At 32.2% G+C, this 13,255-nt stretch overlaps 1 pseudogene; it reads left to right on the top strand.

Annotated features, from left to right (window-relative positions):
• The first annotated feature begins 5,172 nt into the window (after window positions 1–5,172).
• Window positions 5,173–8,249, top strand: LOC148607939 (uncharacterized; annotated as a pseudogene).
• Window positions 8,250–13,255: the final 5,006 nt, after the last annotated feature.

Genomic DNA, 13,255 nt, shown 5'->3' with positions numbered 1-13,255 from the left:
CAGCGTAAGTATGAAAACTACCAACAAAATAAATCAGTGTTCTACATGTACATATACACATCTGTACTGTACTAAAACATATTATATACAACTATATAATATTAAAGGCAACAGATGCAGCCCCTGAAACACTCAAGTACCCTGATTATTTAAGCTTTTAACTTGTGTTCATCGTTTACATGTATATCATGGGCTTACTAAAAAGCGCCCGAGGAGAGCAAAAGCGCCCGAAGAGAATACAAAACACCCGGGGAGTAATAAAAAACGCCCAATGAGTAGTATAAAGCCCTGAGATAAATAAAACTGTAAAAAAGCACCCAGGACGACATGCGCATAGATCTGTAAATCAATAGACATGAACAAATAAGAAAAATAAAACCAAGAACAGTTGATGATTTTTTTTTATGATTTTGAGAGAAAAAAAAACTTTCAAATTATTTTATCTGATACATACACCGTATTATGTTATCTCCGTTTCAAATTCAAATTATAATTATGTCATATAACATACTAAGTAATCGAGGATTGAGGAAGTAACAGTCGTCTATTATAAAATTATATTATACAATGTAGTTAACAATTATAGTTGAATTGGATTTAAACACCCCACGTAAGACAAAATGCTGATAGATTTAGTACATTCTTGTATGATGTGTTCTTTTTGTTGTCAAATATATTTTATTATGATCAAAAGTGACATTTTATGGTATTAACACAAAAAAAAAAGTGTATGAGAAAAAACATATATGTTACATAAAGTATATATGGTAAACTGGTTTTATACTATTTTTTCATTCAACAACATATGACTTGTTAAAATTCACTCATCGGATTGAAAAAGATTGTCTATAGATTGCCATTTTAACTTGGTGAATAGAGACTGTCGGTTTGAACATAGATATAATGATTTTAGATCAGTATCTCTAAAATATTTTAAGGTCTCCAAACATTTTGTCCAATTCAGTATTTCTTTTTTGATTCTACAAACATAAATGTAATATCTAATGATTATGAGGCACGTATTCAATATTTCACAATTTTCATAAAAAGGGGGATAACCTAATGTGCATGATATTGGAGTGATATCCATTGTAATATTACATTTTGATCTCAGTTCATCCCTAAGCTGGAGCCAAAGAGTGCGCACTAAATTACATTCAAAGAATAAATGAATTAAGGATTCTTTTGTCTCAAAACAGTAGCTACATAGCTCTGTCTCAGAGAGTTTGCATTTCAAAAGAAGACTATTTGTATATAAAATTCTTAAATTTATTTTATATTGAAATGATTGCAGTTTTGTGCTAAGTAGGGTTTTAAATGGAATGTCATATTAAATTTCAAAGTTTTCATCCTCCACTAGTCCCAGATCTCTAATCCATTTGTTTTGAGATTTTTTAGGTGATTCAAAACATCTTTCCAAAAGAATATTATAAAAAGGTCTCACAACTTTCTGGTTGGCACGAATCAGAGATATATATTTATTTGTGATATTTTCAAGTCTTTCGACTCTATTATCAATTAAATAATTTCTCCACCTTTGTGGGATAGCATGCACCAAACTGTGATATTCTAAAAAGTTAAGCGCTATATCATATTTTTCTTGTAATTCTTGTGGGGTTAGAAACATTCCAGCTTCTTTTATCATATCATTTACAAAAAATAGTTCTGGTTTAGCAAAGCGAGAAAAAGGTATGGGTCGTCCACCAATCTTAATATTACTGTTATTCCAAAGTGGTTGAAAAATTATATGCTCAAGGGCTGTGGATGGATCTTCTTTAATAGATGCCCATATATTAACAACATCTCTCCAGAATGGATTTAATCTATTTGAAAAATTGTTTAGTGCACTTTTAGTATAAAACCAAAACTTTTCTTGGCCATGATTGTTTAAAATATCAGCCAGTAGGACTTTCCATGGGGCAGCATTATTTGGATCCAAGATTTTCTTAATCCAAGAAATTTTTAAAGCATGCATGAAAGACAGGATATGAGGCATCTTTAGCCCTCCCTCATCGTAAGCTCCCACAACCGTGGTTCGCTTAACTTTATCAACTTGACTATTCCAAAGAAAGTTAAAGAATATGTCTTGAATTTCCTTAATAATGTGCCCCGGTGGATCAGGAAGAACTGTAAATGATTGCACTAAAATGGGTAAAGCCATAGATTTTATGACTGTAATTTTTCCTACTAGTGATATATTTCTTAATGACCAATCTTTTAAAAGTTTCTTTATCTTAGTGATATTTTGAGTGAAGTTATCAATATATTTCTCTTGTTTTGAAAGAGAATACTATTCCCAAGTAACTTAAAACAACCGGAGTGATTCCATTTTACAGTAGTTTTTGTCAGAAGCTCCATTCCACAGCCCCTTCGAGCCCCTATCCATACAGCTTGTGTTTTATCAAAGTTAGCTCTCAACCCAGAACAAGTAGAGTAAAGCTCAATTAAATCTAATGCCTTATTAACAGACTGTAAATCATCATCAAGAATCAAAGACGAGTCGTCGGCGTATTGACTGATTAAAAATTCTGAATTGTTTACACTTATCCCTTTAATTTGCGGATCAAATTTAATGGCAGCACTGAGTAACTCAACAGACAAAATAAAAAGATAAGGTGATAGCGGATCTCCTTGTCGTACGCCTCTTTCAATTTTAAAACGTTCTGAGAGGTGTCCATTATTAAGGATACAGCTTTCTGAATTTCTGTAAATTGTTTTAAACCAGTGGATAATAGATGGACCAAAGCCTTGAAACTCCAAGGATTTTTCTATAAAGTTCCATTCTACAGAGTCAAAAGCCTTTTCAAAATCTAAGAGCATTAAAAGACCTGGAATTTCATTTTCCTCACATTTTTCAATAATATCACATATCAGCCTGGTGCACTCCCCAATATATCTACCTTTCATAAACCCCATCTGAGTGTCAGAAATAATCTTAGGTAAGACTTTTTTTATTCTAAATGCAATAGTTGAGGTACAAATCTTGTAGTCTACATTTAATAATGAGATTGGACGCCAATTTTTTAAATAAAATTTAGATTTGCCTTCTTTTGGGAGGCATGTAATTACTCCTTGTCGTTGGGACACAGAGAGACCACCTCTAGCATATGCTTGATTGAATGATCTAATTATAAAGAACTTTAAGTCAGACCAGAAAAATTTATAAAATTCTGCCGTATATCCGTCTATACCTGGCGACTTTCCATTTTTCATATTTTTGAGTGCAAAGAGCATTTCCGCAGAAGATATATTACCTTCTAAAGATTCAGTATCCTCAGGATTAAATTTAGAAATGAAAGGATTATTTGAATCGAAAAAAACAGAATGTCTATCCGATATTTCAGTATTCCTACTCGAGTACAGATTTTCATAGAAAGATTTTTGTGCTTTGAGAATTTCTGTCTGGTTAGTTATTTCAGACTCGTCTTCCATTATAAGTTTAGGTATAGTTTTTTCTGTGAAATGTCTTTTTTCAAGGTTACAGAAATATTTTGTACTTCTGTCACCTTCAACATTCCATTTTGCTTTTGTTCTCATGATAATTCCCTTAATTTTTTCTTCACGCATAGCTTTTAATTCTTGATCTTTTTGCTTAATTAATTCTTCATTTTGTGCAAAATTTTCATTCAATTTCGCTAGTTCGTTTTCTAGAGTGGTCTCTTTTTTTGTCTCTTTCTTTTTTCTTAAATGAGGAGTATGAAATTGTTTTACCCCTTATCGACATCTTTAACGTTTCCCATAAAAGCTGATCATCAATACTGAATGCAGATTCATATAAATCATCATTATCATCAATTTTATATTGATTAATAAGGTCATTAATAGATTTTTTTATTAGGTCGATATAATCCCTGTCGTAAAGTAATGAATTATTGAATTTCCATGTTCCCTTTCCCTAGGGTTATCGTTAAAGTTAATAGTAATATGGATGGGGGAGTGATCAGACCGATATGCTACACCGATTTCTGACTCAGTTATAATAGCTTGAAAATCTGACGAAGATAAAAAATAATCTAAACGGGCATGCTTTTTATTTGGGCCTCGCCATGAGAACCTTTTTATATCTTGGTGTAATTCACGAAATGTGTCTACCAAGTCTAACTCTTCCATCATATGATGTATTTTTTCCTGAGATTTAGGGTTATTTTTGTTAACATAATTAATTGTGTCCATGGCATAATTTTGAGGAACATTCCAGTCACCTCCAACAATGACAGATGAGTTTCCAAATGATTCTATCTTTTGCTGTAAATTATCAATAAAAGTAGGGTTGTCACTGTTAGGACCATAAACTACGGCTAAGGTAAATTTTAAATCATGAACTTTTATAGAAATAATCAGAAAATTACCGGACTCGTCATGCAATTCTTTCAGAATTTCATACTGAAAAGAGTTCTGAAAAAGAATAGCAACACCTCTACTGTTGGTTGTATGAGAGCAAAACTTTGCATCATAACCCCATTCAGACCTCCAATATGTCTCTAATTCTTTTTTACAATGCGTGTCAACCAGTAAAGCTATGTCATATTTTTGTCTACATTTTTGAAAAATATCTTGTCTCTTAACCTTATCAGATGATAAACCCCGACAGTTCAAACTCCCAATAGTTATCTTAACCATTATCGTAAAAAAGTGGATATATTGCCAAATAAATATTAAAAAGAAAAAATATTTCAGTCCGACCAGCAAAAAAATATCTAAAACACATATTCAGTAACTTGACAAGCAAAACAGTCTCACTTTGATCAATTTTATCCCCAATATTATGTCCCCCAAATGCAGCCTTCCTTCGCATGGATGTGATTATTACCATGAGTTTATGCAGCACATCAAATTCGCATTACTTAAATAGTCTTTTAGGCCACCTATAGTTTGTGTTGTACAGTACATGATTTTCACAAATACCCCCCTCCCCTTTAAATGAAAGAAAATATTAGCCTCCATAATAATGACAATGGGAGGATAATTATAACGTAGTAAATCTTTGAATGTTCTTGTATTAAGACTCGGTTAAAAATACATGTGTCCATCAAGAGGTCTCGTACCGTTGATTGAATATTAAGAAACAAAAATGTAAACAGAAGAGCTGGGTTGACAAAATACATGTTAAGATTAAACCGACCTTTTTATGAACACATCATACGCCGGACATGGATGAAAACAAACTTATAAATGTCGGTAAAAAATAGTAGAAAACGATTGCTAGAACAGCATTACTGTGTGCAAATCAAACAAAACAAATTTTACTAAAGAGTACACTTTGCAATACGAATGTCATGATGTCTTCTTGGCTTTGTTTGTAATTCTAATAAAACTTTTTAAAATTAATCAAAAATAACTCTAACTCATTTGAAATATTCGTTTCCCCTTTCTATTTCAATTTCAAATACTAGTACTTTATTAATTTGGAACAAATTACGTAAAAATAAATGCTTATTTAATACCACAAAATATTTAAAATAATTGATTTACCTGTACTTATATCTTCCCGGGCGCTTTTTATAATGCTTTCAACATGTATCATGTACATTTAGTGTACATCGTGCTACGTGTAACGTGTCAATTCATCGTGAAACATTCAATGATTTATATATTTAATTTAAAACTTTTAAAAACGTGTATGGTTTTCAGGCCTGTCAAGCCTCATATGATTTCTTTTTACACACAATGATACACGAAATTACTGGTCTTTTATTGCCACCCCTCACCCTTAAGGGTAACACCTTAAAAAATTAAAGTGTCGGTTGGTAAAAATAATGACACAAAATAAAAATGTCATCATGTTGAACAAAAAAATATATGAATAGTGTCCAACATATTGCACAAATATTACCCTTTACCACCTTCTTAAAGCCAAGTTATACATGTAGGACTACCAAACAATGACCAGTAAATGGCAAAAAAAGTACATGTATTTTAGAATTATTACATCCAGACATACAATATGTACATATATGCTATTTTTTTCAGTCATTTGTTCAAGATGCAGAAAGAACCTCTACTCTGGCTCAGGATCATCTTCCACTGGTACAGTCTATACCTGAGAGAAGAATACAGAAAATGAACCTGAAATATCTGTAAGATTTTTGTCTCTTCTAAAAGGCGACACATAGGTGTTGCTTTTCGTAAAGTCGATGACGGCGGCGTCTACCATTGTTTTTGACCACATCAATTTTTAAAGAACTACTTACATACAATGTAGGTCAATGATATTTGGTATATAAATGAATTTACTTAGTTAATTACAAGAACATCCTATTTCTGTGATAATTTTATCATAGCAATATTAAATCACAACTCTCAAAATCAAGAGATCATGATCAATAGCAATAAATTGATTGATGATTTGTTTTAACATTTGTGTTATTTGTCAAATAATACAGAGAGATAAAATTTAGTAACTTAAGGATCGACAATGATTAAAATTGTGTCTATTGAAAAATAATATTAATTTTTGTTGCACATACTGTTCATTGCACTACGTGTGATAAACCCTAATACATGTATGCACCAAAACAATAATGTTGTTTTTAAAAAAAAAAAAAACAAATATAGAGTCATTTCCCTGCCATTTTCTATGCTTGCTCGAATTTCAATTATATTTAGTTTTTTTATAAAAAATATAGTATCCTGACTTAAAAGGTGTTGTTGAAAAGTTGAACCAAGCAGCCATTTTTAATATGGCCAAACTTCTCCAGCAAGTGTTTACATTTGCTCGTATTTAAACGATATTTGGTTTTTGTAATAAGCATGGTATCCTTAGTTGAATTGTGTTGATGGAAAGGTCAATACATGTAATTTAATTTTATCTTTTAGGTCAATTAATAAATTGATACCATGGAATAGCATTGCTAGTAAGAAAGTTCCTGTGATGCAGTTTGTTGTCCATGAAGATTGGATATGCCCGACATTCACAATAGTAGTCGATGGTAATTATGCTTAAAATAATTTCATCTTTAGAAATGATAACTCTGTTTTGTCAGTTTGTAGTAGTAAAATAAAGTAAAACCAAAGACCCCAAGCTATATTCAATGAATAATGAGGTATAATCAAACCCTGGGACAGACTGCAATTAAACTCTAAAAAAAACAATTTAAAAAGTGGTGTATCAAAATACACATGCAGTATAAACAAAAGGGAGAAATGACAACATACACACATAAGCCAAAGTCATGACTTAATACAGTGCAAAACTGTTGTGGGGTTAAAGCAGTTCATTTGGATCCTAACTTCCCACAAGTGTAGTCAATGTGAATGAAATAACACATATTACAGAACACAGTAAAATTCAGTTTGCATGAAGTCAGTAGAATTTTATATTATGTATTTCTAAGTGAATAATTTTTGGTCTTTCAATATCTTGTAGGATGTACATTTTGTACTATAAATGCTAATCACTGACAGAGTGGACATTTTGTGTACTGTAGAAAAAAAATGAAATTATTGAGTTGAATTGTAGATTCAGGAATTTGTTTTCTCTTCCAATTTTACTGCATGCACTGACAACTTACACAAAATTTACATGTTTTGGTCTGGTGTCCTGAAAGTTAATTTTGTAGTAATTTAATATGACAAATCAACAGTCTTAATTAATTGCAGAAATTAATGATGATGATGACCATGATGAAGATGATGCCACTGATGGTGATAATGATGGTGATGATGATAAAGATATTGAACCAGTTATTAAAAAAAAAGACTGTTCTGAAAGTTTTCCATTGTCCGGAGGAGGGATCTTCACGGACATTCAAGTATGCATCATCTCTTGATCAGCATGTATAATTAGGAAATTGTTCTATCAAAGAAGAAAAACTCAATCTTGCCGACAAAGCAAGGCTTTGCGATGCAAGAAAGCTGGAAAAAGGAAATTTCTGTGCAATGTACTCAACAAATGCCGTAAATGTTTGTGAAAATAATAGTGCCCATTGTGATAAGGGGTGGGCATTTAAAGTTAATAAGCCGAAAATGACCTTTACTGAAGACCAAAAGGCTTTTTTGACTGATTAATTCAATGTTGGAAAGAAAACCGGGAGGAAAGAAGATCCGTCTAAAGTTTCAGAGGAAATGAGCTTACAAAAAAGAATGGCGTCAACAGATTAAGTCGGGCACAGTTTCTCACTACACAACAAGCTATTTCTCGAGACCAGAGAATCAGACTCATTAACTTTCTGTTTACTGAAAACTTAGGAGCAGGCAACATATGTCTTTCATGGAAGACTCCATGCACATGTAGTTTATGGAGTAGTGAACATTCGAACTTTTGAAATATAGATGTAATAATAAATCATCATATTATGTATTGGTATGCAGCAAAAAAAAATCAATGCATGTTGTTGTTTACATTAACAGGGAATTGTATGTTTTTATTATAAGGAAAACTTGGAATATCTTTGATGTATGTGTCAATCTGCATCGGCTTTGATTGTTTTATCTCAAGAATACAATTCAAAACACCAATCTGTCCATGCATAAAAGAAATAAATCTGAAATATGACAAAGATGTTATCACAGGCTGGAAAAGCAATGGTTCCAACTTGTTACAGGCATTTCAAACAAAATACAAGGCGATTGTATCGATAGGCGAATTTGAAAGTTCAGTGTCAATAACAAAATCCATAAAACAGACATACACAACAAAAACCACATGAAGTACATGTAACAAAATTATAACACACAAAAAGTAAAAATATAAATTAATCCACCAACAACTTGTAGTATGTAACACAAGAAAGGAAAAGTTACAAGAAACAATCATCAATCATGCTTTCAGAAGCAACAAAAAATGGACCAAATATTGATATTTGCAAGAATTTAGTAGGATGCCTTTTTAGACATATTTCTCAATACTCTTAAGACATCTGTTATGCATATGTTTTTTGCATTCATTGAAATCAGAGTAATTGTTAATTGCTCCAGCATAGGAAATCAATTGGGGCAATATAAACATGATATGCAAGAGGTGATGTAATATTGCTTCACAGGTAAGAAAAAAATGATTTTAAAAGTGCACTAGGGGAACCTATTTTAACATACTAAACAAATGTCTCAATTTCATATTAGTTTGAGTATTTGACATTGAGGTCAAAGATCAAGATTATCAAATTTGGTATATGACACATTGCTTTCATGTGTTCTACCTTCATACTTAATACCACAACCCTAGGTCAAAAACCAAAAGTTTTCGTCTGGAAAAGAAATTTACTTTGTAAAATCCATTATTCCGGAATGTGTTGATTTATTACATGAAGGTATGTTCTTTCCATTACAACTAACATTTTTTTGCAAATCATCGGGTATCAGGCTGAAAAAAATCGTTTTTAGTCATCAATTTTAGGCAAATTCTAAATTTTGGCTTACTGCCAAAATCTTGATTTTTATTGTACAGCCAGTACTTCATCAACAACAAAAAATCGTTTTAAAAATATATTAAATATAACCTAAAAATATGAAAGTTTTTAAGGAAAAAAGTATTCAACGGTAAATATTAACTGAAATAGTAGGTATTTCCTGCAAAAATGAGTAAAAATGACATTTTGTGCCCCTTTTTATTGGATGCACAACCTGAAATAAAGGTGTGGCCGTTACCATGGCAACATCAATCATGAATTTTGTTTTAGAAAATAGTTGTATGATAACTATCTACAAAAAGTTTTGAGACAATTAGAGAGGTAGTGTGGCCAGCCAGTACTGTCACTGTTTGAGCGTAGTACCTTTTTAAAGAATGAATATAGTCAAAATTGCAAAACAAAAACAAGAAAAACAAACTAACAAAAAAACGGTCCATCTATCACATTTGAGCCTTCGATCGTCCAACTGTTTCAGTACGCAAGGGAAACTGTTTCAGCTGTTACATTTGGCCAATGTTTTTCTACCATTGTTTAGCCAATGCGAACTTTATACTAACAAACTTACCAACTTGACATTCCGGGAGTAAAAATGGAGAAACACAGTAAGACGTCTGTCATATGATATGATACGTTACGCAAAAAAAATATTATTCATCAATTTACTAAAATAAAAGTTGTTACTGCACATACACAGTTTGCATATCAAAGGCTGTTCAAGAAGACATACTCGGCTCTTAAGTTAATGTAATTATTGTTTTCCGTTCTAATGCTTATCAATTCAATATACAAGGAAGCAGTTTTTAATGTATATACAAAATGTTTGTATTAAAATCGGTGGCACTCTTTGGTATGATATCATGCTTTGTGACAGTATACAAATGAAACGAGTTGACATTTGTAGTTCCCTGGTATAATTACCAAACTCAGATTTCATTGCGTAGGTAATCTACACATATCACGTTCACCTATTCTTCGTAGACCAAGGCATTATAGGCATCTTTCAGTAAACATTTCTATATGTCATCATCTAAAGTAATGACGAAAATCTTGTCCTTTTAAAATGTAAGGCCATTAAAATCGCATTATTATGTACTTTTGTCAGATCAAGACAAAACTGAATCCCGGCAAAAACTGCTTTATATTTCGAATTTGGAAGTATGTCACACTAAAATGCCGTATCGAAGCTAATGATTTTAGCTGCCATACTTAGGATTAGCTACATATTCCTAAAAATTGATCTACGATCCATTGATCTTAGAAATGGACATTTTTGTGTAAAGTTGAAACATTTGCCTAAGGATTGTGTGTATCATTGAACAATTCAACTGGATTTTTCAAACCCAGATAACACGACGAAACAACTACAAAAGATCATTCATATAAACATGCTTAACATGTAAATCTGTTTGGGACCCCCACTGACCCGATTTAATGTAATTGAAACTAAATAATTACGAAGACACAAGGAGTAAAGGAAATAAACAAAACACAATCTAAAATCGGTCGTGCCCTTTTCAATGAACTAGAGCTATTATTCAACACCCCGACTTTGACTAGCAAAGCCATCTACTTCAACACCGGTTATTCCTGATTATTCATTTTAGAATTTCTTATTATAGATTGATCAACCAAGAGGATACTGGATCTAAGTACCTTATCTAGGTATCTTAAAATCATTCATATGTTAATTTCGGTCAGTTTGGGAAAGAGGTGGATTTTCAAAAGTTTCTGCAATCGTTTTGACACTAAAATGGAGAATTTTCTAGTACGTTATAATCCCAAATAAACTTAGAGGCAATTAGTCCGGAATGGAACAAATATTCGTCTTTACGTTTATTATTTTGGTTTATCAATGACTCTCTTCCAAAGACAATGATTGTAATCTACCGTCCATGTCCTGCATTCCTAAACTCCACAAGAATCAATACAAACAGCGCTAAATAGCTGGATCTGCAAAGTGTACAACCAAACTTTTTTCGATTTGTTTTAAAAATTCTATACTCACAGCAGTCAAAGAAGGTCTTCAGTCCTACCACGACACTTGTTACTCCCGCAGTGGTATTAATTCAATGTTGATCCTGAAAAATTCGACAGACCTTAAAACCTTCAATTCGAGATTATTATGATAATACACTAGCATTAAAACCTATAATTTTTCAACTCTTTATGCTTCTATTCCATATACTCAAAAACATTATACATCGTTGTTACAAAAAAAGACGGTACACCTAGATAAACATATGTAGTTGTCGGTAGAGATTCCTCATATTTTGTAAAAAGAAATTCCAAATCATTCTCAAAATATACCGAAAAAGATCGACAGTTCAGTGTGGTGGACGCATTTTGCAACAAACGGTCCGCATTTTAATGGGCACAAATTGTGCTCTTCTGCTTGCTGACCTATTCATTCTCTTTTATTAGGCTAACTTTATAGCTGATCTGATCCAAAAAAGGAACATCTTTTTGCTAGATCCTTTAATCTCGGTTTCCACTTTATAGATGACGTATTATCGTTAGGCAATCCTAGTTTCGGGGGTTTGACACATTGCACCTACCCCAAAGAACTTGAGAAATCAGCTTCATAGATTGACCTAAACTTAGGTGTCAATAGTAAAGAAAAACTATTTACACTATTTACCAAACTATACAAAAAAAGCAATGATTTTTTCATTCTTTATTGTCATCTTTCTTTTCATCTGTGACAACTTCCCTTCAGCACCTACCTATGGAGTTTTCATATCCCAATTCATACGTTATGACAGAGCGTGTAATTACGCAGACTTTTGTATCGATTTAGACTTCTTAAAGTTAAGATTCTGGAACAGAGTTAAGTTACTACAAGGTTGAAATCATCACAAGAGAAGTTTTGTTGTCCCTATCATGAAATCATGGACCGTTACGGTCTATCGATCTGCATCATGAAAACTGATTTGTTCAAATTGTCATAGTCTCTTTTCCTCGTTCGTCTAACCTGGACGTCAATTTATATGAGCAACTCAGTGGGAGTTTCTAAAAAAGCAGAGGACGCTTACCCTACCGGTGCACCTTGCCAATGCTCCCAGTTTTTTTAGTGGAGTCCGAGTTTGTCATTTACTTTTGTTACTTTGTATGTTATTTTGGTTATTGTATCTTCTTTGTTGTGCATATCTGTTTTTTTATGTCTGGTATTTATCCCTGGATTATATTCGTATGGTCTCCGCTAGTATCTGGGTTCCTTTGATTACTCTTATATATGCAGACAGAAGTAAAACAGTGCCAAACAATTTGAAATATGATCTAGATAAGACTTCTAACCACTTTACAATGTATAAAGATTTTCAACTTAGTATTAATATAATTTAAACTAAAACCTATATGTTAGACCATTCATAAGAATTTAAAAACGGAAAAATAAACAAAAATATGTATGCTGTCTGAAGAGGATGGTTATCATTATACATACAAAACAATGCACTGACTTCACATAAAACTGAAATACGGATGAGGCTTAGAATCGCAGGGAAATTTCAGGCTTTTTCGAGCATTTTCACCGGTTCCAGCAAATTCGTATATCAAAGTTTTAGTAAAGTCAGAGCATTGTTATTGTCTTTAAACTGCAACAAGAATGTAAAAGATGAACGATGTTTAAAGCAAGAAAAACAACGTGTTTATTCGAAACTAGCGACATCCCGGCAATCTCAAAACAATGTAACGTATGTGACGTCACAACAGTTATATATAGTCAGTGACCGTATATCACTTGTAAAAATACGGTCAATGTATTTCGACTGCTCAAATAGAACTGTTACAGTATAAATTCTAGTAAATAATATAAACCAGATTCGAAAACAATTTTTGTCGATTTTTTTAAAGCCGATGTTAGATACAAATCACCGAAAAATATTTAAAAAACCTCTTGCCAACTTCTA

Source organism: Perna viridis, chromosome 9 (genome assembly GCF_037379345.1).
Source record: "Perna viridis isolate PV_CMFRI_1.1 ecotype Kerala chromosome 9, ASM3737934v1, whole genome shotgun sequence".
Classification (NCBI taxonomy): domain Eukaryota; kingdom Metazoa; phylum Mollusca; class Bivalvia; order Mytilida; family Mytilidae; genus Perna; species Perna viridis.
Note: the sequence above shows the minus strand (reverse complement) of the source record. Positions and strands in the feature narration are given on the sequence as shown.